The sequence below is a fragment of the Podarcis tiliguerta genome (assembly GCF_965153285.1).
Source record: "Podarcis tiliguerta genome assembly, chromosome: 1".
Taxonomy (NCBI): domain Eukaryota; kingdom Metazoa; phylum Chordata; class Lepidosauria; order Squamata; family Lacertidae; genus Podarcis; species Podarcis tiliguerta.
Genome location: NC_139534.1, coordinates 22,986,756 through 23,010,211, shown reverse-complemented (window position 1 = coordinate 23,010,211; position 23,456 = coordinate 22,986,756). Strand labels below are relative to the sequence as shown.

Sequence of the window (23,456 nt, the reverse complement as noted above, 5' to 3'; positions counted from 1 at the left end):
TCGGCAACCCCCAGAAAGAGAGTCAAGCCAACCGGGCGATTCGGCATTTGAAACAGGGCAAGTCCACGGTGGCCACATATACCACGGAGTTCCGGCTGTTGGCACAGGACTTGACCTGGAATGACTCGGCACTGCGGGACCAGTATCTCGAAGGGCTTTCGGACGAGGTACTGGACCAGTTGGCCACAATGGAACGCCCCACCACGCTGGACACTCTCATTCAACGGAGTCTACAAATAGGCGACCGGTTGGAGGATCGTCGTCAGGCCCGGGGTCGCCGACACTTCCAGTTCACGGCACCAGTTTTTTCCGGCAGCCCCACGGTCACAACTGATTTAACGGAGGAGCCTATGCAGCTCGGGGCAGTGCGGCCACGCCTTTCCCCCGCAGAGAAGGCGCGGCGTCGGGATGGAAATCTCTGTCTTTACTGTGGCGGAAGTGGACACTTCGCTCGGTCCTGCCCTGAGAAACGCCAGCCGCAGGGAAACCGCCAACCCCAGTAGCTGATGGCCCTAGCTACCGGGGGTCCCAAACCGTACAGAATGGGCCCGCACCAATGGACTTGCAACATCTTATGGTTTCGGTACGTTTATACCCTCCAGGTGGGCCCTGGATCCTCACCCATGCTTTGGTAGATTCAGGGGCAACCCGCTCCTATATGGACGCTGCTTTTGCCGCCCTTCATCAGGTGCCACTTCGGAACAAGCCAGTACCGGTCCAGGTGGAAGCGATTGACGGACGACTTCTGCGTTCGGGTGCCGTTACTCAGGAGACCCAGCCTCTGGTCCTGTGTCTCCAGCAGCACCGGGAGTTGCGAACTTTGGACATTGCCTCTATGCCCCGCTTCCCCCTGGTGCTCGGGATGGACTGGCTGGAGGCCCACAACGTTCAGATTGACTGGGTCAAACGGACCGTGCACTTCCCAGACCCATGTTCCCATGCTCAATCCGGAACGCTGGCGGCCGCGCCCTCAGAGGAGGCAGCACCCACGCTCCCAGCCGTGTACCAGGACTACCAGGACGTGTTCGAGGAACGGGGGGCAGACCAGCTGCCGCCGCATCGGCCTTTTGACTGCGGCATAGACCTCCAACCCGGAGCGCCTTTACCAGTGAGTCGCTTATATTCCCTAACAGAGCCAGAGCGCGAGGCTTTGCAGGACTTCTTGCGCAAGAACCTGGAGCGTGGGTTCATTAGGCCTTCCACCTCGCCCACCGCGGCGCCGGTGCTTTTTGTTAAGAAGAAATGTGGGGAACTCCGCCCTTGCCATGATTACCGAGCCCTGAATAAAATTACCGTCCCAGACCGGTACCCCTTGCCCCTTATCTCGGAGCTGCTGGAGCGGGTGCAAGGGGCACAGGTGTTCACCAAGCTGGACCTCCGGGGGGCCTACAACTTGATTCGGATCCGAGCCGGGGATGAGTGGAAGACAGCGTTTGGGACCCGGTACGGGCAGTTCGAATATTTGGTTATGCCTTTCGGTTTGTGCAACGCGCCTGCTGTGTTTCAACGCTACATCAACCACGTGTTTCAGGACCTGTTAGACAAGTACGTGGTGGTGTATTTGGATGACATACTGATTTACTCCCGTGACCCGGCTCGCCATGAGGGACATGTCCGGACCGTGCTGCAGCGCTTGCGTGAGCACCGTTTGTACGCAAAGCTCAGCAAGTGCGAGTTCCATCAGCGGACTGTGGACTTCCTTGGTCACCGGCTCTCTCCAGATGGGGTGCAAATGGACCCGGGGAAGGTGACAGCGGTTCAAGAATGGGCGGCACCCCGGAACCGCAAGGACCTACAGCGTTTCCTGGGGTTCGCCAATTACTACCGGACCTTCATCGCTGATTATGCTCATCGCACCACCCCGTTGACCCGGCTACTGCGCCCAAAGACGCCGTTTTCCTGGGACAAGGAGGCAGAGGAGGCGTTTCAGGGGTTGAAGGCCTGTTTCCAGAGGGCACCAATCTTACAACATCCTGACCCCTCTCGACCCTTTGTGGTGGAGACCGACGCTTCCAGTACGGCTCTCGGTGCCGTCTTGTCCCAACAGATTGGTCCTGAAGCGCCACTCTTACCCTGTGCCTTCTATTCCCGCCAGCTCCTACCAGCGGAGCGTAACTATACTGTGTGGGAGCGGGAACTACTGGCCATCAAGGTAGCCTTTGAGGTCTGGCGCCACCATCTTGAGGGGGCACGACATCCGGTGGAGGTGAGAACCGACCACCGGAACCTGGAGTACCTCCAGACCACCCGCAAGCTGAACCAAAGACAGATCTGGTGGGCGTTGTTCTTTTCCCGGTTCCAGTTCCGGATCCGCTACATCCCTAGCTCTCAGAATCAGAAGGCGGATGCCCTGTCCCGGAAACCTGACGACAACGCAGACACGGTACAGAAAGCAGAACCCACCACGATCCTACCTCCGGCTGCATTCCTGGCCACCCAGGAGGCGCAGCCACTGCAGGTTCGGGTGCGGGAACAGCAGCGGGTCGACGCTTGGGCCCAGGAACGACTCCGGGAGCTGGCTGAAGGGTCCAGCCCACAGTATCCGGGGCTGGTCCTGCATCAGGGCCTTCTGATGCACCACGGTCGTTTGTACATCCCGCCAGGGCCACTACGGCTGGAGGTTCTCCGGATGGCCCATGATGCCCCAGCAGCGGGGCACTTTGGACGGTATCGGACCACCCATCTGGTCAGTCGAGAGTTTTGGTGGCCCCGCCTGAAGGCTGACGTGGCTCGCTACGTCGCTGGTTGTGATGTCTGCCGGCGCGCCAAGGGACCTACCGGGCGACCCCCCGGCCTACTTCAGCCATTGCCAGTTCCACCGCACCCTTGGCACACGGTTTCGTTGGACTTTGTAGTGGACTTACCCTCGTCTCGTGGCTGTACCTGCCTTCTGGTTTTCTCCGACCATTTCACCAAGATGGTGCACTGCGCTCCCTGTCCATCTGTACCCACAGCCAAGGAAACTGCTCAGCTGTACCTTCAGCATGTCTTCCGCCTGCATGGCCTACCTGAGCGCGTGGTGTCCGACCGGGGCGTTCAGTTCACATCCCGGTTCTGGCAAGCACTACACCAGACCCTCGGGACGGAGGTCTGCCTCTCGTCAGCCTACCACCCACAGACCGATGGCCAGACGGAACGGGCGAACGCGGTGCTGGAGCAGTACCTCCGGTGTTACTGCAGCTACCAGCAGGATGACTGGGTCGACCACCTGGCATTGGCGGAGTTCGCCTACAATAACGCGGTGAATGCGTCCACCCAGCAGACCCCGTTCCAGGCCAGTTATGGTTATCATCCACGGCTGTTTCCAGAGGTGCTGCCGACATCCGCAGTCCCGGCGGTGACGGAGTGGCTTCAAGAGCTCCAGTCCCAGCAACAGCTTTTGGTGGAGCAACTGCACCAGGCCAAGGAAGCGTACAAGGCCCAGGCCGACCGCCACCGCCAGGTGGGGCCGGAACTTCGCGTCGGTGACCTGGTTTGGCTCTCCACTCGCCACCTCCACCCCTCTCGACCTTCGCGGAAGTTGGACGCCCGCTTCACCGGCCCGTTCCCTATCGTAGACCAAGTCTCTCCTGTGGCATTTCGTCTCCGGTTACCCGCAACCCTGAAGGTGCACCCGGTCTTCCACAGGTCCCTTTTGAGTCCGGTGGCCCCACCCGACGAGTTCCACCCGAACCGTCCCCGACCGCAGCCAGTGTTGGTTCGGGGAAAGCCTGAGTACGAGGTGGAACGCATCCTGGACTCCCGATACCGCAGGGGGAAGCTGCAGTATCTCATTGACTGGAAGGGGTACGGACCGGAGGACCGTTCCTGGGAACCAGCGGCCAACGTCCACGCACCTGCCTGCCTCCGAGAGTTCCATGCGACGTACCCCGGCAAGCCGGGTCCGGACCCTCGGTTGAGGGGGGGGCCTGGGAGGGGGGATGGTGTGATGGCCTGGGATTCCGATTCGGAGGATGAAACAGAGGAATCCCGGCCTGCACAGGAGTCCCCGCCTCCAGGGCCGGCTGAACTGGGGCCAGGCCTAGATGCTGAAGAGCCTGCACCTGTGGCAGTGCATCAGGAGCTGGCCCCAGGTGAAGCCCTTCTGGCCCCAGAGAGGCTTGATGACTCAGTGGCCACAGGTGAGCCTCCTCCAGGGCCCAGTAACCCTTCGGCCTCTCCTGATCTGCAGAGGTTTAGAGCAGAGAGGCGAAGGGAACTGGTTGCCCCCAGGAGGAGTGCTCGCCTTAAGGCCAGAGGAGGCGGGGCTCCTGGGGGCCGGGACCGCCCCTGGCCTTAGAAGAGGATAAAAGCCCAGTCAGCCCGGCCCCAGGTTGCGGGAGCAACGTCGTTGTTGGCTTCGGACCTTCCTGCGTTCTTGATCCCTGCTCGGTCTCCTGTTCCTGACTATCCGGTACTCCTGCTCCCCGCTCGGCCTCCTGTTCCCGACCATCCGGCGTTCCTGTTCCCTGCACAGCCTCCTGTTCCAGCGTTCCTGTTCACCGCCCGGCACTCTGCCTCGGACCTTGCCCCTCTACGTGTGGACTTTGCTACACCCAAGGTACCTTACCCCCGGGACCAGCACACTGAGAAACTTCAGAGAAGTGTGACTGGCCCAAGGTCACCCAGCAGCTGCATGCATGTGCAGGTCAAGAAGGCTCCCTGATTACTACAAATGTCTGAAAAGAACCAGGGCCTTTGTAGAGCTAATGGTTAAAATGCAGGATGCGCTGCAGGGCAGTCTGCCAGGCCAAGCAAGCCAAACCATACATGGGAGAGAATGTTGTTGGACTGTGGGAGTTCCACTGCTCCTTTGCACATTTGGATTCACCTTTGGGGAATTTCCAGAAGCAGCTGAGGAACGCAGACCGGCTCTGTGTTGTTTGCCAGTAGTGATAAAAGTCAGATGCAAATCCTGTGGGAAAATGGATGTTTTGCGAGGGAAATATTAATTGAACAGTGAAGCAAATAAACAAAAAAGGGGATTTTTAAAAAGATCTCGTGTATTAGAATTCTAAACATTATTCGGTCATCCTGTTTCAGCAGTTCTGGACTTCCCACCCACCCATACCAATACAAGAAAGCATAGACAGCTGCTACAGATATCTGGATGGTATCGCACTCTTGCCTCTAGCTCATCCAGCTCTCCATTCACAAAGAGGTTTGCTTTCCATGTTTATTTTTCTCATATATATATTCTTACTTTTTGATACATACCAAGAATATAACATCTAGCGTAACAGACAGAACAGTGCAATATACAGATATTATTTCAGATTCTTCAGACAATACATATTTTTAATCACGCATTTCAACCTCTGCCTTAATATTCAAAATGAATATGGCTATTTGCATTTTTCCACTATAATCACAAATGATTTCATACTTATTTTAATTTCTATCCTGTCCCATACTGGTGACTATGTTCTAACTCTTCGTGGAACATGTTTATATCTACATTTAGGTACCTGCCCACATTTATTTACACATCTCCACATACACACACATATTTGAATATGCAACTGCCTTCTACATTTATAGACTGCTTTCCCTCCAGGAAGTTCACAGCAGTACACTTAGTGTTCATTTACTGACACAACAACCCTTTGAGGTAGATTTGGCTAAAAGGTTATGTCCTGCTCAAAACCAGCCAGCTTCCTAGCTGAGTTGAGACTTGAACCCATCTTCTAGCCATGAAAGATACTCTAAGAAACCTTCTGATCTGTCAAGCTCCTTCCTAAAAAAACAAAACAAAACAAAACATTGAGCTCATTTGATTTATTGAAACCTGCTAGTATTGTTTGATTTTACATTGTGCCAAGCAGGAGCTCGTCACTATACAAATATCTTTCTCACATCTAGCCAGCCCTCACTCCTTCAAGGGATGTGGAACAGTGGAAACGTTTCTGAAATGTACGTTTCTGATTCAATTCAAAGTGTTGGTGCTGACCTTTAAAGCCCTAAACGGCCTCAGTCCAGTATATCTGAAGGAGCGTCTCCACCCCCATCATTCTGCCCAGACACTGAGGTCCAGCTCTGAGGGCCTTCTGGTGGTTCCCTCATTGCGAGAAGCCAAGTTACAGGGAACCAGGCAGAGGGCCTTCTCGGTAGTGGCACCTGCCCTGTGGAACACCCTCCCACCAGATGTCAAAGAGAACAACAACTACCAGACTTTTAGAAAACATCTGAAGGCAGCCCTGTTTAAGGAAGCTTTTAATGTTTGATGTATTACAGTATTTTAATATTTTTTTGGAAGCCGCACAGAGTGGCTGGGGAACCCCATCCAGATGGGCGGGGTATAAATAATAAATTATTATTATTCATTTCTAAGAAAATGCTAAGTAACCCTGGAATGGATCTACCTTTTATCTGATGTTCTGGGGTACAAAGAGCTGCTCTAAGCAACGATAGTTCTGACCAGTGAGGCAAAGCCAGAGAAGCATTGACTACAAGGAAAGGCACTCTTTATTTCCGACAGGTCTTCTTCAATTGGAGGTGTCCCAGTTTTCACAACCTCCAAGGCCACGTGCATCTTGGACGGCTTCCCTTCATTTAAACCCCTCTGTAAGTTAACGACTGATCAGAAATACCCATTTTGAAGTTCTCTTGTAAATCCAAGGTCGGATTTCTCTCCAAGGTTTTAATGAACAGCACCAGAAAAGGTGAGGGAGAACAGTTCATCATTTCTTTTCCAAAGCCCAAGCTAATCATACTGAAGAGCAAAACCTTTTTAATGGCTGCGACCAGAGACTCATTAAATCCGAGGACTATATGATGAACAAACTGCGAACTGTGTGTGGTTCTTGGCTGCAGTCCACACTCTATTGAAAAGGAACATATATATTCCTTACTCTCCTAACAATCAGCTTTAACATTGAGTCTTTGGCTCATCTACTTTCTTGAATGGCAAGCTCTTTGTTTCCTTAACTTCTGAATTTTAGAAAAGGGAGTAAAAACTTTCTCCAGAGGACCGAGCATCCTTTTGTCTGAAGCAGAATTTTAATAAATACGTACAATGTATAATTGATGCTTCCATGAGAGTCTTCAAGGAATGTAAAACAGTCTTGGATTTAATAGCAACCAACAGAATTGAGACAGAGTGAAACTATTGCAGCTGAGCGCAGAGAAAAGGAGGTTTTAAATTGATGCTGTGTATTATTCATTTTGACAACTGCAAACTCGCAGGAAAGATAGCAGAGAGTCAGGAAGCATCAGCTACACAGGGTAATCCTAATTTATTACTAATACAAAAACTGATCTGAAGTTAAGCACATATTGCCCAGCCAAAAAGGAAAGGGAGGGGGAGAGAAAGAACACAGCAGAGCAGTCTCCATGTAGCAGCGTTGCAGGGACACTGCTAAATGCTTTGGGTGCAGCATAAATCTGCATAAAATTTGCATGGGCTGATTTATACGTATAGCCTCTGTGAAATGAACATGGTGATTGGCTGGAGTTTTACTAGCGCTGTGCTTGTAGTGCCCTCACGGCAGTGCCCTAAACAATGGGTAAAAAATTAAGTTGAAAAGGGGGAAAGAGATCTGGAGCCCATCGTAAAGCAATTTGGGCTTCCTGGGCCACCTACCATACTTGAAGGACTGCCTCTCCCTGTGGTAAGATCTTTCAAGAGACCCTTTCCAACATAGCACCTCTACCAGGAATGGTGCGTTCAACAGTGATGCATGAAAGCACCTTCTCTGTGATGGCTCCTCACTTACGAAATGCCCTCCCTTCTGAAATATGATTGGCACATACCTTACTTTCCTTTTGGGAACCAACTTAAAATGGGATGTTGATAACTGGTTGGTGCCCAGGATGTAACCAGCATAGCATGAAGAAGTGTTTCAATATGAGTGGTATTTTTAATGCTGTGTTTTATCTGCTCTGTTTAGCTGTGGTTTTTATCTTACATTTGATATTGTAGCTTGCCCTGGGCTTGGGAACGCCAAATGCGGGTTAGAAATTTCACAAACAACTTTTTAAAAATTCAGTTAACTTACTAGAGAAATGCATTTGCTTTGGGGGTAGGAGTTGTGTGCCATACCCAAATTTCATCAGCCAGCCTCTCCTAATGGCCTGCCAATATGAGATTCCACAATCTCTTAGATTTTCCAGAGGCAGTCCAAACCAAGTTCTAAAAGGGCATGAAGTATGGGTCCTATAATGAGTGTATTTAAATGTGTGTTTTGTTCATGTAGCCCTAGAACTTGGTACCACAGGAGGTTTTTTAAAATTAAACTTTATTAAATCTCAAGGACATACAGTAATTACCAAATAACTTGTGTGTGTGTGTGTGTGTGTGTGTGTAGCTATTATATTTGTAAATGTTTGTGTTGCTTTGGACTATAACTCCCATCATGGCTAAACTAGCTAGGGCTGATGGGAACTGTATTCCAAAATGCACCAAATTGGCAAAGGTTGATCCAGCTCTGCTATCTACAGCAGTGCCTCGGGTTAAGTACGGTACTTAATTCGTTCCGGAGGTCTGTACTTAACCTGAAACTGTTCTTAACCTGAAGCACCACTTTAGCTAATGGGGCCTCCTGCTGCTGCCGTGCCGCTGGAGCACGATATCTGTTCTCATCCTGAATGAAAGTTCTTAACCTGAAGCACTCTTTCTGGGTTAGTGGAGTGTGTAACCTGAAGCTTATGTAACCTGAGGTGTATGCAATCCGAGGTACCACTGTACTTACACTGACAGGGCCTCTCCGAAGTCTCTGGGTGAGATTTTTTCAGAGAGAACATTTAACTTCACGACAAACAGAAATTCAAGAGTTGATAGGGATAGATGAATCGGTCGATTTCAGTTTCCTGTCAGGTTCCCTCATGGGGAAAAAATCCTCAAGAAAATACATTAGCATTTTGGTGCAAATTTCTCCCAAGAGACACATCTTTGGATACAGTTTTACTTCATAAACATGTTTTTACAAAGCAATTTTGCTTACCACTGCACATCTTTGTATGTTACGTTTGCAAATATGTGCATGTTTATGCTAACTTTAGTATACATGTTTTTGCAAAACATGACACCGCTGGAAAACACGACCGCAAAAATTCAGAGAAACGCCAATTTCAAAGGATAGTTGTGTCCCAGTCTGCTTATTGCGCTAGCAAATCCACGTTAGCAGATGATGCCCTTCCTACCTTTTACACGACTGTTAGAAAGCTGGAAACAAAAGAGACCACCCTCTACCCTACAGTGTTTAAGGAAAAAGTGCAGTCAGGGTGGGCTGAGATGGAGGTGCAAAACATCAAAGTCGCTGTCCCCCACCTCCCCAAGCCACTTTAGAGGTAGAATCATTCCCTCACTGTAAAAACATCCCTTGGAATATTGCCTCTAGTCGAGAACTTTAATGATCAGAACAGAATGTAGGTGTGTATGTGCGGATTTCTTTTGTGCCTCATCCTTTAACTTCAAAGGGCACAGAGAAACACAGCCAAAGCATCTGCAAACATTAGCAGCCAGCTTTTAGCAGTCACCAGATTACATCCATATAAGCATGTGCCTTTAATTTTATCTGGGGGAAATGTTCTGGCAAAGGGCTGTATTAAGTAAAGACAATCAGCAGCTGGCCTGAATTGTGTTCCACTCAGTCTCCTTGACCTTGCGATTCACTGAGATACCACTAAGGGGAGCCCTCTTTGCAGTAAACTTGGAAGCCGTTGACTGCGTTGATCAAAAGCTTGGCCATAAAGATAATGTGACATTTTGATTTCCCCCAAATTGTGTTTAATCAGAAGGCAACCAGAGATAAGCAGTTTAAAATGAAATCTGAATCACAATTCCAGGTTTCCACATTTTAATACCTTTTGATTAGGCACAAGGAGAAATGTAAATGGGTCTGAATATCAAAAGCTTGGACGGGCTTAAATAAAAACTACAAAAATAAATTGGGTTAAAGCTGGAGGTTTGAAAGTAAAATACTGTGTTACAGGGGGAAACTGCCAAACGAATCATCCTGTTAACTTAACCTCTTTTTATTTCACATTTCGAAAAAGGTAAAATCACAGTTCTTGTAAGATAGGCACATAGGAAGAATTTCACCCATAACAAAATCTGTTGCTTTTCATTTAACTCAAGACACGTGAGTTTGTGAACTTGCAAACAGAACATTTGTGTAATTGATAGCTGGGTAAATAACAATGCAAGCCTCATTAACGGTTATTCCTTTTTTTGGATCTCTTGTTAGTGTAAACTTGGAAATATGAATTTATAAATGTTGAAAATACTTTGGTAATTAATAGCCCTGGGTAAATAAAAAAGATAAGCCTCATTACAAATAGGATTAATTCAGGGTATAAGTTATTATAGTCTGGGACCCATAATTAACCCCTTTCTTGCACTGTAGATACTTGATTTATTGCTGAAGTTGTTCTCTCTGCAGCTCTAGAATGGTACACTGGACACATTCCAAACTATGAAAGTTTAACACAGTGGAATAGGCATTATATAAATTTTAGTGACCTGAATGTACACAAGGGATGGTGCTTAGGGAGTTTAGAGCAGAAGCAATATACAGCAAAGCACATATTGCAGTAAATAATACACTTATGAGCTCAGGCTGTATTCCTGGGCACATAGCTAGGCAACTTAAATCTCACTGAAGTAGATGGGATTTTTGCAGCCTCACGGTTTCAAAATGTGGGTTCTCACAATGGCTACAGCTCCCCAGGGTATCAAGAAAAATCTCTCCCTCAAGAGCAAGGAGGAAGCTCAAGAATGGAGGGGCTAGGTGAGCTCCTAGGAACCCAACCTAGGAGAATTCACATGAAAATGTGACTCGGCCACACTGCATTGTCGCTGAAAATGCTTGCCACATGACAATAAAGGCAGGCCACAGCCTCGGGGCAACACTGCAACCATGATGCTCCATTCTTGTTCAGATCCATGTGGATCGTGAGAGTCCTCACACGAAGACCAGGGAAGAAATGGTTCCCCAGTACAATGCTCCACATTTGTTGTTGTTGTTTAGTTGTTTAGTCGTGTCCGACTCTTCGTGACCCCATGGACCAGAGCACGCCAGGCACTCCTGCCTTCCACTGCCTCCCGCCATTTGGTCAGACTCACATTGGTAGCTTTGAGAACACTGTCCAACCATCTCGTCCTCTGTTGTCCCCTTCTCCTTGTGCCCTCCATCTTTCCCAGCATCAGGGTCTTTTCCAGGGAGTCTTCTCTTCTCATGAGGTGGCCAAAGTATTGGAGCCTCAGCTTCAGGATCTGTCCTTCCAGCAGGGCTGATTTCCTTCAGAATGGATAGGTTTGATCTTCTTGCAGTCCATGGGACTCTCAAGAGTCTCCTCCAGCACCATAATTCAAAAGCATCAATTCTTCGGCGATCAGCCTTCTTTATGGTCCAGCTCTCATAGCAGAATAAAATAAAATCAGGGGTGAGAACCCTTCAGCTTCCAGCATCCCTAACTACTGACCATGCTAATGGGAATTGGAGTCCAACAACAGATGGAGGGCCACTGGTTTTCTGACCCTGATTTAGCAGGTCATGAAGGAGTCCTTGGACTTGTGTGCTCCCAGCCTCCCTTCTACTCTTCTTCCATAAGCTTTTTGTTTCCAGTTTGCTTAACCGCAGTCCAATGCTTAGTTCCAACAGACATACTGTGGCTATCATCAATGATGGTTTGTTCGAAGTCAGCCATCTTGACCCCATGGTTTTGTGTGACGTACAAATTTGGCTACTTAATACTTAACCTGTCCACAGCTTTACACAGGATCACTGCCAGTTTCATATACAGTGGTACCTCGGTTTACGAACTTAATCCATTCCGTAAGTCTGTTCTTAAACCAAAACCATTCTTAAGGCACGCTTTCCCTAATGAGACCTCCCGCCGCCGGTGCCCTTCCACTGTTTGGATTCTGTTCTTAGACCGAAGTAAAGTTCGCAAGCTGGGACACTACTCCCAGTTTTGCGGAGTTCATAAACCGAATTGTTCGTAAACAGGACTGTTCTTAAACTGAGGTACTCGCAGGAGGGCCACAAGCTCCCCCCCCCCCCCCGGCTGAAATTGGTCCTGGCTCAATATTTCAGCACAAAAAGATGTCTTACACCTGACCTGACTGTAGACCAGGGTGGTCCAACATGCAGCCTGCATGTAGCCCTCAAGGCCTTTTTCAGTGGCCCTCAGCCTGCCCCCAGCCCTCACACTCAGTGGCATAGCGTGGTTTGCCAATGCTCGGGGGCCACACAGAGGGCAGGGTGGGAGGGAAGCAAACCAAGTATGCTGCGTATTCAACTGCATAATGGCATCCACATCACCCAGAAGACTGCAGCCACAGAGATAAGAAGAGTTGTTCCAAATGGAGAAGCCATTTTCAACAGAGTCCAGCAATGGAATCACACAGCTGTATTGAGGCAGCACCGGGTGTTGAAATTTTGTGCCCCTAACAATTTTGCGCCCAGGGCAACTGCCCCTGTAGTCACCCCACCGCAGCGCCAATGCTACACTACTACTCATGCTGCCTTCCCAAAGCTACGAGAGTGAGGTGCTGGGCTTTGGGAAAGAGGCAAAGAGGGTCTGACAGGGCCCAAAGCCTAGTTAGCATTTTCCTAGAGGGAGATGCTCTGTGTGCTGCCATCCAGAGTGTTCTTATGTCACCAGGGATGTTGGGATCTGTAACCCCTGTTCATTAGAGAAGACAACACTGCACATCTTGCCTAGGACAGGATCCAAATACCGACCCTGTCATGCTTCCAAGAGCCCCTGAACCCTGCTCCTCTCCCTTTCCAGTTTACATAGCTGAGGCACACATTCCCTGCCAAGTTCCACATAACTCCATAATGGCAGCATTCAAGGCACCAGCAATCCTAGAAGAGGCACATTTTCCCATAGTACATGAGCGGTGTAAACACAGACGCCTTGAAAATTTGGGGGGCATGGGATGATCGAACCAGAGGTGTATTGTAGAGGTAAAGGCATGCATATTCTGAACACAGGTGCCAGAGTCATCATTAGCATAGCATAGTTATTCAAGAACCGCCTGCAGCCCTCACTCCTGTTCCTATTCTCAGAGTAGCAACATTCAAACCAAAATGCCCTTACAAAACATTCCAGGATCTCTCTTCTAACAATCCCAAAGGAACATCTCCATTTGTTTAAACAGTTTCACTTGAAAATATATGCTAGCAAAGAGATTCATCATGATGTTAATAACATCTACATGTGAACATCCCAGTTGATACCTGGAAATCGTGAGTCTAAAGCTATTGGTTTGAGCATTCTTCCTTTTGTGTTGTAATGAAGAAAGCAGCCTTGCTTAAGCTTTTGAAGCCACCATCCTATAGACTAACGGTATACTCAGTTCTAGTTACAGGTAGGTAGCCGTGTTGGTCTGCCATAGCCGAAACAAAATATTTTTAAAAATCCTTCCAGTAGCACCTTGTTGTTGTTGTTGTTGTTGTTTAGTAGTTTAGTCGTGTCCAACTCTTCGTGACCCCATGGACCAGAGCACACCAGGCACTTCTGTTCTCCACTGCCTCCCACAGTTTGGTCAAACTCATGCTGGTAGCTTCGAGAACACCATCCAACCATCTCGTCCTCTGTCGTCCCCTTCTCCTTGTGCCCTCCATCTTTCCCAACATCAGGGTCTTTTCCAGGGAGTCTTCTCTTCTCATGAAGTGGCCAAAGTATTGGAGACTCAGCTTCACGATCTGTCCTTCCAGTGAGCACTCAGGGCTGATTTCCTTAAGAATGGGTAGAGTAGCACCTTAAAGACCAACTAAGTTTGTTATTGGTATGAGCTTCCGTGTGCACGCTCATACCAATAACATAGTTGGTCTGTAAGGTGCTACTGGAAGATATACTCAGTGACCAAGGGTGGGTCCTTATGTAGCCACGCAAAAGAGGGTGATGTTAGCAGACTCAAGGTTTGCAAGAATTCTAAACTTAAGGGAGGAAATGCTAAAATGAGAGGGGCCACAAAAGCCGAGTGTGCTGAATGGGCAGGGGTGCTGCGTGACCAGGGTCAAGGGAAAACGGAATGGAGTTGGGTGGAGAAGAGCACGCCTGCCTCTTCAGCACCTTGATCAGGAGCCCTTGGCAGTGCAACCTTTTATTGCAACTCCTACTTGTAAATGTTCTGTACACAGACTGATGGTGCATTAATAGCAATTAATAATTCACAACACTATCTGAATGCCCTCCCAGAAATGAAAAAGGAAACAGAGGTTCAGGTTGTTTGGTGTGTGGCTTCCTTTAAAAATAAAAATCGAAGGCTGCTTTTATCTGTTCTTGCAGAATCTGCAAATGTTCGCGAGAGGGGATGGTGATCTTGTTCATTATTCTAAGCACTGAGGTGCTACACACAGAGAGAGAGTGCAGGTTTGTTCCATAAAACGTACAGTTGCTTTAAACTAAAGCCACCTTTAAAATGAACTGTGTTTTATTGATGAGTAGGTTAAGTAAATGGGCGATTTGTCTTTTAGTCACCATCTGGTCAGGAAGCAGTAAGCCTTCCTATTTTTATTCTTGCATTCCTCCGTTCAAGATGAGACTACTTAAGGAAGAGTTTACATAGCATGTGTTCGTAAGCCTGTTGGAACCTCAGGGCAATGTTAGTGCAGAATGTACGCACGCAGACACAAACTGGCCCTACCCCAGTGTGAAACCTCCCTCCTCTCCCATCTTAGTACTGCTACAACTGGAGCACCCAGGCCCAATCAGCTATTTTGCCAGGAGTTGCAGGCCTAGGTATATGGTGCTTGCTGGGTAGTCACAGAGTACAATCTCTTTCCCTCAACGATTTTTAGGCCAAGGTTGAGGAGTGCAGTCCCTCCAAGTGTCGCTATTTTCCAGGGACAGTCCTGGATTTACAGAAGCCATCCCAGTTTCTGATTTGATCCTAGAATGTTCTGCTTTTCCTTAGGATGTCCCTGGTTTCATCAGAGAAATGTTGGAGGCAGTGCCGGATTTACGCATAAGCAAAACAAGCTATAGCTTAAGGCCCCACTCTCTTGGGGGCCGCAAAAAAACGAAAAAAAAACTGGATGTACATTTCAAAATATAAGATCCAAAACAAATAAAATTAAATCTACATACAGCAACAGTGTTTTGTGTTGTGTATGGACCTGTTAGGTCCATGAATGACCATATAGCATATATTCAACACAAAAAACAGCGACAATTTGTTGTTGACAAAGGACAGCGGGACATATAAAGGGCCCCATTACCTTCAGTAGCTTAGGGCCTCATCAAACCTAAATCCAGCCTTGGTTGGAGGGTATGGAGTTATACAACCCAGCCCCCGAACCAAGGAAATAAGTAACTATACAACCTTTAGAAGACTTCTGAAAGCAGCCCTGTTTAGGGTATTTGCATGCCATTCATACAAATAAATCCGCAATCACAAAATAAATTAGAATCATAGATATATAGAATCGCAGAGTTGGAAGGGACCCTGGGGTCATCTGGCCCAACCCCCTGCAATGCAGGAATCTCAGCCAAAGCATCCATGACAGATGGCCATCCAACCTCTGCTTAAAAGTCTCCAAGGAAGGAGACTCTCCAAGGAAGTAGAGTCTACTATCTTCTGAGGGAGACCGTTCCACTGTCGAATAGCTCTTACCGTCAGAAGGCTTTTTTCGTATGTGTAATGGTTCTAGGGGTTGCTCGTGCGTAAGCTTGTCCCAACCTCTGGCTGGGTTACCTGAGTGAACCTTTCCTGTCCGGGCAGCCACTCGCCCGTGACTGTCTCAATCGCTGGCAGAATCCGTCAGTGGGCGTTTCTTAAACTTCTTCCAGCAAAGAAGCTCTTTGACGCCAAGTCTTCTCCTACTCTCCCTGCGCGGAAGCCTTCTGCGCAAGGAGGGCGTAGGCAGCGGAGGACCCTTCCTCTCCCCGCTGGTCCCCGGCAAGGAATCATGGGACTACCTCGCCGATTCCCCCATCTGCCCCCCTTCTCCACTGGAGCTACGTTGATTCTCTTCCCCAGAAGACGGGCTGCCTCTCCCACTCCCGGGACGCTCTCTGGGATCCCTTTGGAGCTTGCTCTCTCCCTCGGACACTGATGGCAGTTCCCTGACAGTATGTTTAGTCAGAATCTCCTTTCTTGTAACTTGAAGCCATTGGTTTGAGTCCTACCCTCCAGAGCAGGAGAAAACAAACTTGCTCTCTCTTCCATGTGACAGCCCTTGAAAGATTTGAAGATGACTATCATATCTCCTCTTTTCCAAGCTAAACATACCCAGCTCCTTCAAGCACTCCTCGTAATTATAATTAGGCTTCTAAAATGTTGCTAAAATGGCACACATTTTAAACCAAAGCACTTTCCAAAATTGCGGCAATTTCGAAACCATTTTAGACAGCAGAATGGATGACCTCAATTACAGCGTTTAAAATTTTACTTCCTTTCCCAGCTGATCTAAAAACAATTCGTTTTGGAGGGAGACGCTGACCTTGTAACTGCCCTGGAACCAGTTTTGATGAAGGGCAGTCTAAAAGGTTTTAAACCAGCCTTTACCCAACTGGTAAAGGTAAAGGTAAAGGTACCCCTGCCCGTACGGGCCAGTCTTGACAGACTCTAGGGTTGTGCACCCATCTCACTCAAAGAGGCCAAGGGCCAGCGCTGTCCGAAGACACTTCCGGGTCACGTGGCCAGCGTGACATCGCTGCTCTGGCGAGCCAGAGCCGCACACGGAAACGCCGTTTACCTTCCCGCTAGTAAGCGGTCCCTATTTATCTACTTGCACCCAGGGGTGCTTTCGAACTGCTAGGTTGGCAGGCGCTGGGACCGAACAGCGGGAGCGCACCCCGCCGCGGGGATTCGAACCGCCGACCTTTCGATCGGCAAGCCCTAGGCACTGAGGCTTTAACCCACAGCGCCACCCGCGGCCCAGACCCAACTGGTACCTTCCACATAATTCAGCTGTCATCATTTTGGTCATGTGGGCTGGGGAGTTGTAGTTCAAAACATCTGGAGAGCACTATGTTGGGGAAGACTGATTTAAACAACACATACATATTTACATACATACATACATACATACATACAATGAATGCTTACCATCTAATGCTGACAAACATAATATAGCAGTCTACATCCCCTAGGGCAGTCTTTCTCAAACTCGGCCTCCAGATGTTTTGAGACTACAATTCCCATCATCCTTGTCCACTGATTCTGCTAGCTAGGGATCATGGGAGTTGTAGGCCATAAACATCTGGAAGACCGAGTTTGAGGAAGCCTGCCCTTTGTTGTTGTTGTTGTTTAGTTGTTTTGTCATGTCTGACTCCTTAGGGAACCAGAATTTCATCAGGGAGAAAGCCAGCAGTGGCAGAGAAACACCCAAGAAAGGCATTGTAAATTATTCTAGCATGCTTTTACCATATCAACTAACAGCAAGGTCAACTGTGAAATACCAGCTTATGTCAACTATCAAATGTTATCAGATATCTACTGTCAGATAATGGATACTGAAGTCAAATATGTTTGGGTGGCCCAATACCTATATCAGACAGTGGGAGCATATTTGGCAAATATGTGTATATTCACAGAACATCTGGAAAACACTCGACATCAAAAGCAGCAAAAGAGAATTTTGAAGAGGAAATTCATTTCAGCTCCTCCTGCCACAAATGTGCCATCTGCAGACAGGATGTGGTCTGCTGTGATTGTTGCCCTTGTGTTGTAGACACTCTAATAAGCTTTTAATATTTTTGTCCGAATTGCTCTGGACAGCATATGAAAGCAGAGGACAGAAAGAGTAAGATCATGGTTGCTTTCATCAGTTTTTCATAAAAACGGTGGGTTTTGTGTTGAAGTAAGGGTACTGAAATCGCTGCTAAGAAGCTCAAATGACTGACACCCTTCTTTGGAAATAAAACCAATGTCCAGATTTTAACACAAAAAACTTTACTTGCAGAAACTTATGGATGAATTAAAACATAATATTTACAGTCTCATGCTTATCCAAGCATGGACTTACAGTCTCTTCTTCTAACTTTCAAACAGCTGTATTTTCCTCTCTTTCCAGAGCTCAGCACTCAGCCTTCTGTATCTCAGTTAGGCCATGCCTTGCAGCTCCTATGAGAGATTTCCACTTTTACCTTCTCCTGCAGCGTTGCACTCTTTATTTCAAGCAAAGAAGAGTCTATTCAACTTAGCAGTGTTCACAGTGAATTCTAAAAACACAGTCATCTTGCTTCGCATGAAATGGAGTCTCTCCTTCATTAGATACTTCCCATGTGACCAACGTTAGCCAATTACACGGGAACTACTAGAGGATCAACCAATCAAATGTAAACACATAGTAATGCATACAAACAGTTACAATTTCAGTGAATTAAATTACTATACTTAGCATCACGTACCGTCATCAACTTTTTATCAGGCAAAATTGGGGTGTTCGCGTGTGTGCGTTGCATCTCCCTGGGCAACTTTACGGCAGTCATTGCTTAAGACTGGCCTTTATATAGGATGGTTTCCAATAGCTTTTTACCTGCAAACAGACACTCCAGTTGTCTGAGAACATTTGAAGTCCTTTTTGATTCCAGCAAATGTTTTAAACCTTTGCCTATATAGACCATTCAAATGGCGATTTACATGTACAGCCACCACCCAGCAAAATAGAGTAATCCAGGTGACATCACTTTCAAGAGTGGCAGTGTAGCACCTTGGTCCTGGCAGAAGTGTCCTGTGAGGCAAAACCTGTGCAGCATTCTGATACATTGCATGAAGAGGTGGAGGTGAAAGCATACAGGCAGGCTAGGTACTAGCACTGGTAGAAAGCTGAACTGTATGCACCATCACTGAGTCTAGACCTCGCACCAGTTTCTGGTCTGGTGGCCCCAGCAGTTCAGAAGGGCCCCTCAATTGCCTTATCTGGCTGTTATATCACTTATTGCCCTCCTCATGAGGTCTCCAGACTGCCATTTTAATGGCATAACCTCCAATATTTCTCTGATGAAAATAGGGACGTCCTAAGAAAAGTGGGACGTTCTGGGATCAGATCAGAAATGATGGTGTTCTCTTCCAGCAAGAAATAATGTCTTGATTCAATTATACATGGGTGGTGTTTGGTTGTAGTGTTTTTGTGTGTGTGTGTGGTTTTTTTGTTTGTTTGTTTGTTTTTGGTTTTTAAAAATCCTTTTAATATTGTCATGGAATTGGCGATTGACATGATACTTCAAATCACGCCAGATTTGTGTTAAAGATCTCCTTCTTAATGTCTTTATACTATATCCCTGCAGAGCAGTTACCATATATCATGCAAACGTTCCCCATTTAATATTATCTGCGTACTGCAGATTGGCACGAGACCATACTACAGTTTAAAAGAGGAATTGTGGAATTGCATTTGCGAGGTCGGGCAGAGCTTTTAGGTTAATGGATTGTGTTTCTTTTCCCCTGCCCCACAAACTCCCTCCGATTTCTTCCCTCCCCACTACTCACGTTCTCTAATTGCTTCCTTGCTCTCAACATCAAATGCCTTCCTAATTTGAAATAAGAACACAAGACTTGTCTTGCTGCATCAGACCAGCCCATGCATCTAGTCCAGAAAGTTTTCCCAGGGTATCAACTTTCCCCAGCCTGGTGCCCTCCGGGTTATCACTGGACTGCAACTCCCATAATTGTTTATCAGTGGCCAGGCTGGGGATGATGGGAGTTGTATTGCAACAATATCTGGAGTGCCACAAATTGGGGAAGGGGGAGTTCTGTGTTTCTGGAGTCTTACAGATGGGGATGACCATCTCACTTGGTCACCAGCATTCGCACTCAGAGGTATAGAGAGTCTCTGTATAAAATGCTGTCAGGAGCTGAACTGAGGAGGAATGGTGGGAACCACCCTCCCCCTTCTCCTGAACCTTCCCCAAAACAGGAGGACAGTATAGATTTAGAACAGTGGTTTGCAGAAGGGCATAGTTCAGAGGCTGCAGAGGGCAGAAGCTGGGAAATATTGGAAGAGGAATAGCAAGAAGAAGAAGAAGACCAGGGGAGAGACAGCTGACAGATTCAGTGTCCTTGGAAAGCATTCCTGACCTCCCCTCCCCCAAGACCAAGTGGGCAATGAGAGTAGCAGAACAGAGAGCTCAGAGGCAGAAAGCTCAGATTAGCTGATGCAGGGGTGATGTTGAATAGGGTAGACGTAGGGGTGGGACTTTACTTGGAGCAATGCCATTATTTAGGGAAGGCTCCATTCCTTTGCCACTCTCTGTGAATTAGTGAATAAATTGCTTGGTACGAACTTTTATCGTTTCTCTGATTCTTGGCTGCCACCGTGGGAGGGATTTGATTCTCCGAAGCTGACAGATGCTTCAGCTTACTGAACATGGCTAATAATCATTGATACCTCTATCTTCCATGACACCTCTATCTTCCATCTAACCCAGCACCCTTAACAAACTACAACTTCCAGGATGCCCAGGGGGACACACCATTTTCTGGTTTGCCTCAGGCAGCAAAGTGTCTTGGGCAGGCCCTGAGTGAGATAGTGTGAGAGTTGTGGCTGAGTGCGGCATTGCTTCTGTCCCAGATTTAAGAGTTTGTTAGAATGCACTGGATTCGAACAGGAGATGTGAAATCTTCTGTCAAAGCAGCTCAAGCCTGAATATTGAAAGGAACCGATTGCCAGCAAGTAAAAGCAGAAATGAACTCCAATTCCCATCCTCCCCAGTCAGCGTGATCCATGACCAGGGATGATAGGAATTGTAGTCCGGGAAAATTTGGAGGGACACCAGGTTTCTTCTCTCTTTTTTTGTATATAATTTTTATTAAAATACTCATTTTTACATCCGTAAGATATCAATGACTTCTCTTCTTCTCTTTCCATGGTTCATTTTACATATCATAAATCGCTGCATATTTTACAAAAACTAAATCATTCAGTATTCCATTATTGCATCCACCAAAGCTTATTTACACTGTTGAATTTATCTTAATGCTGGCAGCGTTTTCAGCTGTGCACAATTATTTCCCATATATTCAATAAACGTTTTCCAATCTTCTCTAAACGTATGTTCTTCTTGTTCTCTTATTCTATATGTTAAGTCTGCAAGCTGCGCATATTCTGTCAACTTAAGTTGCCATTCTTCTTTGGTTGGGACCTCGCTCGTTTTTCATTTTGGGGCTAACAAAATACGGCCTGCAGTTGTAGCATACATAAATAACCTTTTTTTGACACCTGGGAATTTCGGTCTGAATTATCCCCAACAGAAAAGACTTTTGTTTTGTTTGGGGGGGGGGAGTACTTTTAAACATGCTTTTCAATTCATTATAGATCATTTCCCAATACTCTTTTACCCTTTTACAAGTCCACCACATGTGAAAGAACGTTCCCTCCACCTCTTTGCAACTGCAGCACTTATCAAATTCAGTCTTATACATCTTAGCAAGCCTACTTGGAGTTAAATACCATCTGTAAATCATTTTCAAGTACAGGTTTCTCACCCCTTATAATGAACTGTCTTTCTGTTAGGAATTAGATGGAACACACATAGCTGAGTCCTCCAAAAATAAGAGGGCTAGAAACCTGAAATATTCAGTCCCCTGGCTCAACTCTTTCTACTTAGGACTCAGCTAGATTGGTAAATAAAAACCGTTGTATATCCATTAGTACGCTGTGGCACCAAATGGCGCCGTGGAAGTTCCGTTTTTGCCAATGCAGTTCCTCATAACAAAGTTTAAAACACGTTTAACTGAAATGCTTCTTTGATGTGTCTAAAAAAAAACCCTAAGTGCCGCATATTGATGATCTTCATTAACCACATTCTTGTTGTGTAATTATGGGTCACATAAGTGCTTTGAGGACTAAGGCACAGACTTGAGAATCAGGAAGTAGCCGGCTGTTTTGGTAGAGGTGATCAGGAAGTTGGAAGTGCTTGCTTTGACTGTCACTGTTTCCATTTTTCAGTTAGAATAATTCTCTCCGCAATATTGGTGCAGCACAGCACGTTTCCCCTGCCAAATTAATTAGCTACAGACAAATCTGCAATGCTAATGTTGTGTGCTATAAGGACACAGTTGGCAACTAATTCTTAACAGAATGGAAAGTATTTCTTGGGTGGGGTTTCACAGATAGTGTCTATCTGTACTACCTCACTGCTGCTAGCTACCTTATTTTACTTGTCATGTTAGTTTTCAAAATAGTTTAATTGTTTTATGGTATAGTATCTGCTACTGTTGGAAGCTGCCCCATGCTTGAGATTGGACGAAGCGGGGAATATAAAGCTATTCAATAAATAAATAAAACGTAAGTGTTTGTATAGGATTACAGCCTAAGAATGTTTAAAAGACAGCTGCCGAGAGGTACTTATTACACGGAACAGATTTATTTCTGGCCAACAGTATCCCATCAAATGTTAATGCATTGTTTAAAGACAGTTGATATTGTGCTTTTTCTTCTTTCGCCAATAAATATTCCTCAGCGTTGCTAACTTGGGTTGTGAACACTACATGCAGCGCTGAGCATGTCTCCGGCAGCCAGAGGACAACATCTAAACAAATTCAAGAATTCAAACTCAATGGAAACGTAGATGATGAGGGGGGATTTGTATTTTGCCAGTACAAATGTTGTGAGGTTAGGCACTGTTTCACTGGATAGCCATCCGAGACAAAGAAGTGTGCAGGAGATTTCGAAGATCAACAAAAGGAACCTGAGCAAATTAATAATCCTCTCCTTCAGAAAATTAAACTTCACTCTGCTAAATTAGTTGACCTTCAACGTTTGCCCCGAGGGACTGGTGCAAGATTGGAGAGCTTATCTGAAGAAACGGAGAACAAAACTAGTCTGAAGCAAGATGGCTAGTGGACTGGATAGTTCCGGGGATGTTTATTTAGACCTCTTTAATGAGAGCACAATGAACAGTGGAGTTAAAGTCAGCTCTTAACGCTGTGTACTAGCTTTGTTTTGTTTTGCCACGGGCAAGGCAGTGTCTCGGATAAGGACTATGGATTTAAATCGGTGCGAAAGGGAAGGCTAAAGAGCAACGCAAGCCGTGCTGCATTGACTTAAAATGCAGCAAGGTTGTTCTTTCTTTTTCATTTCAGACAGAAGATTGTTTGCAATGAAACACGGTATTTCCAAAGAAACAGCAGGGTAGATACAGGATTGCTATGGGTTAATGGTGTGTGTACACCACTTCCCAAACCAGCCCTGAGAGTGCACTGGATCCAGAGTAAACAATGTGTACACAGCCTTAGGAAACCTCCTGCATTGACTCAGGGAACCTTTGCTTTACACGGACTTACAGACTTTTGTTTTTAAATAAAGTTGGTATAAAAATTGCCCGGTAAAATCTGAGGTCTGTCCCTCTTTATCCTTAACAAATATTCCAGCACGCTGCTCTAAACTGTACCCACTAACCTGATCCTAAGCATGAGTAACCAGAAATATGTCACACTAAGTTTGCAACTCTGTGACAGCTTACTTGAGGGTAAGCCTCCTAAACTTTTCTGATTGAACGCATCTCCCTCTGAAGCTGCTATTTGCTCTGTTGTAATGTACTGCAGGCCCATGGGCTGAATCTGCAGCTATTTG

At 46.8% G+C, this 23,456-nt stretch overlaps 1 long non-coding RNA gene across 1 annotated transcript in view; it reads left to right on the top strand.

Moving 5' to 3' along the window:
• Positions 1–23,456, top strand: part of LOC310665270 — a 43,114-nt gene that overhangs the window by 13,460 nt on the left and 6,198 nt on the right. The window contains exon 2 of the long non-coding RNA XR_014505352.1: positions 14,224–14,307. This is a non-coding gene — a long non-coding RNA (uncharacterized lncRNA). The remainder of the gene's footprint in view (positions 1–14,223; positions 14,308–23,456) is intronic.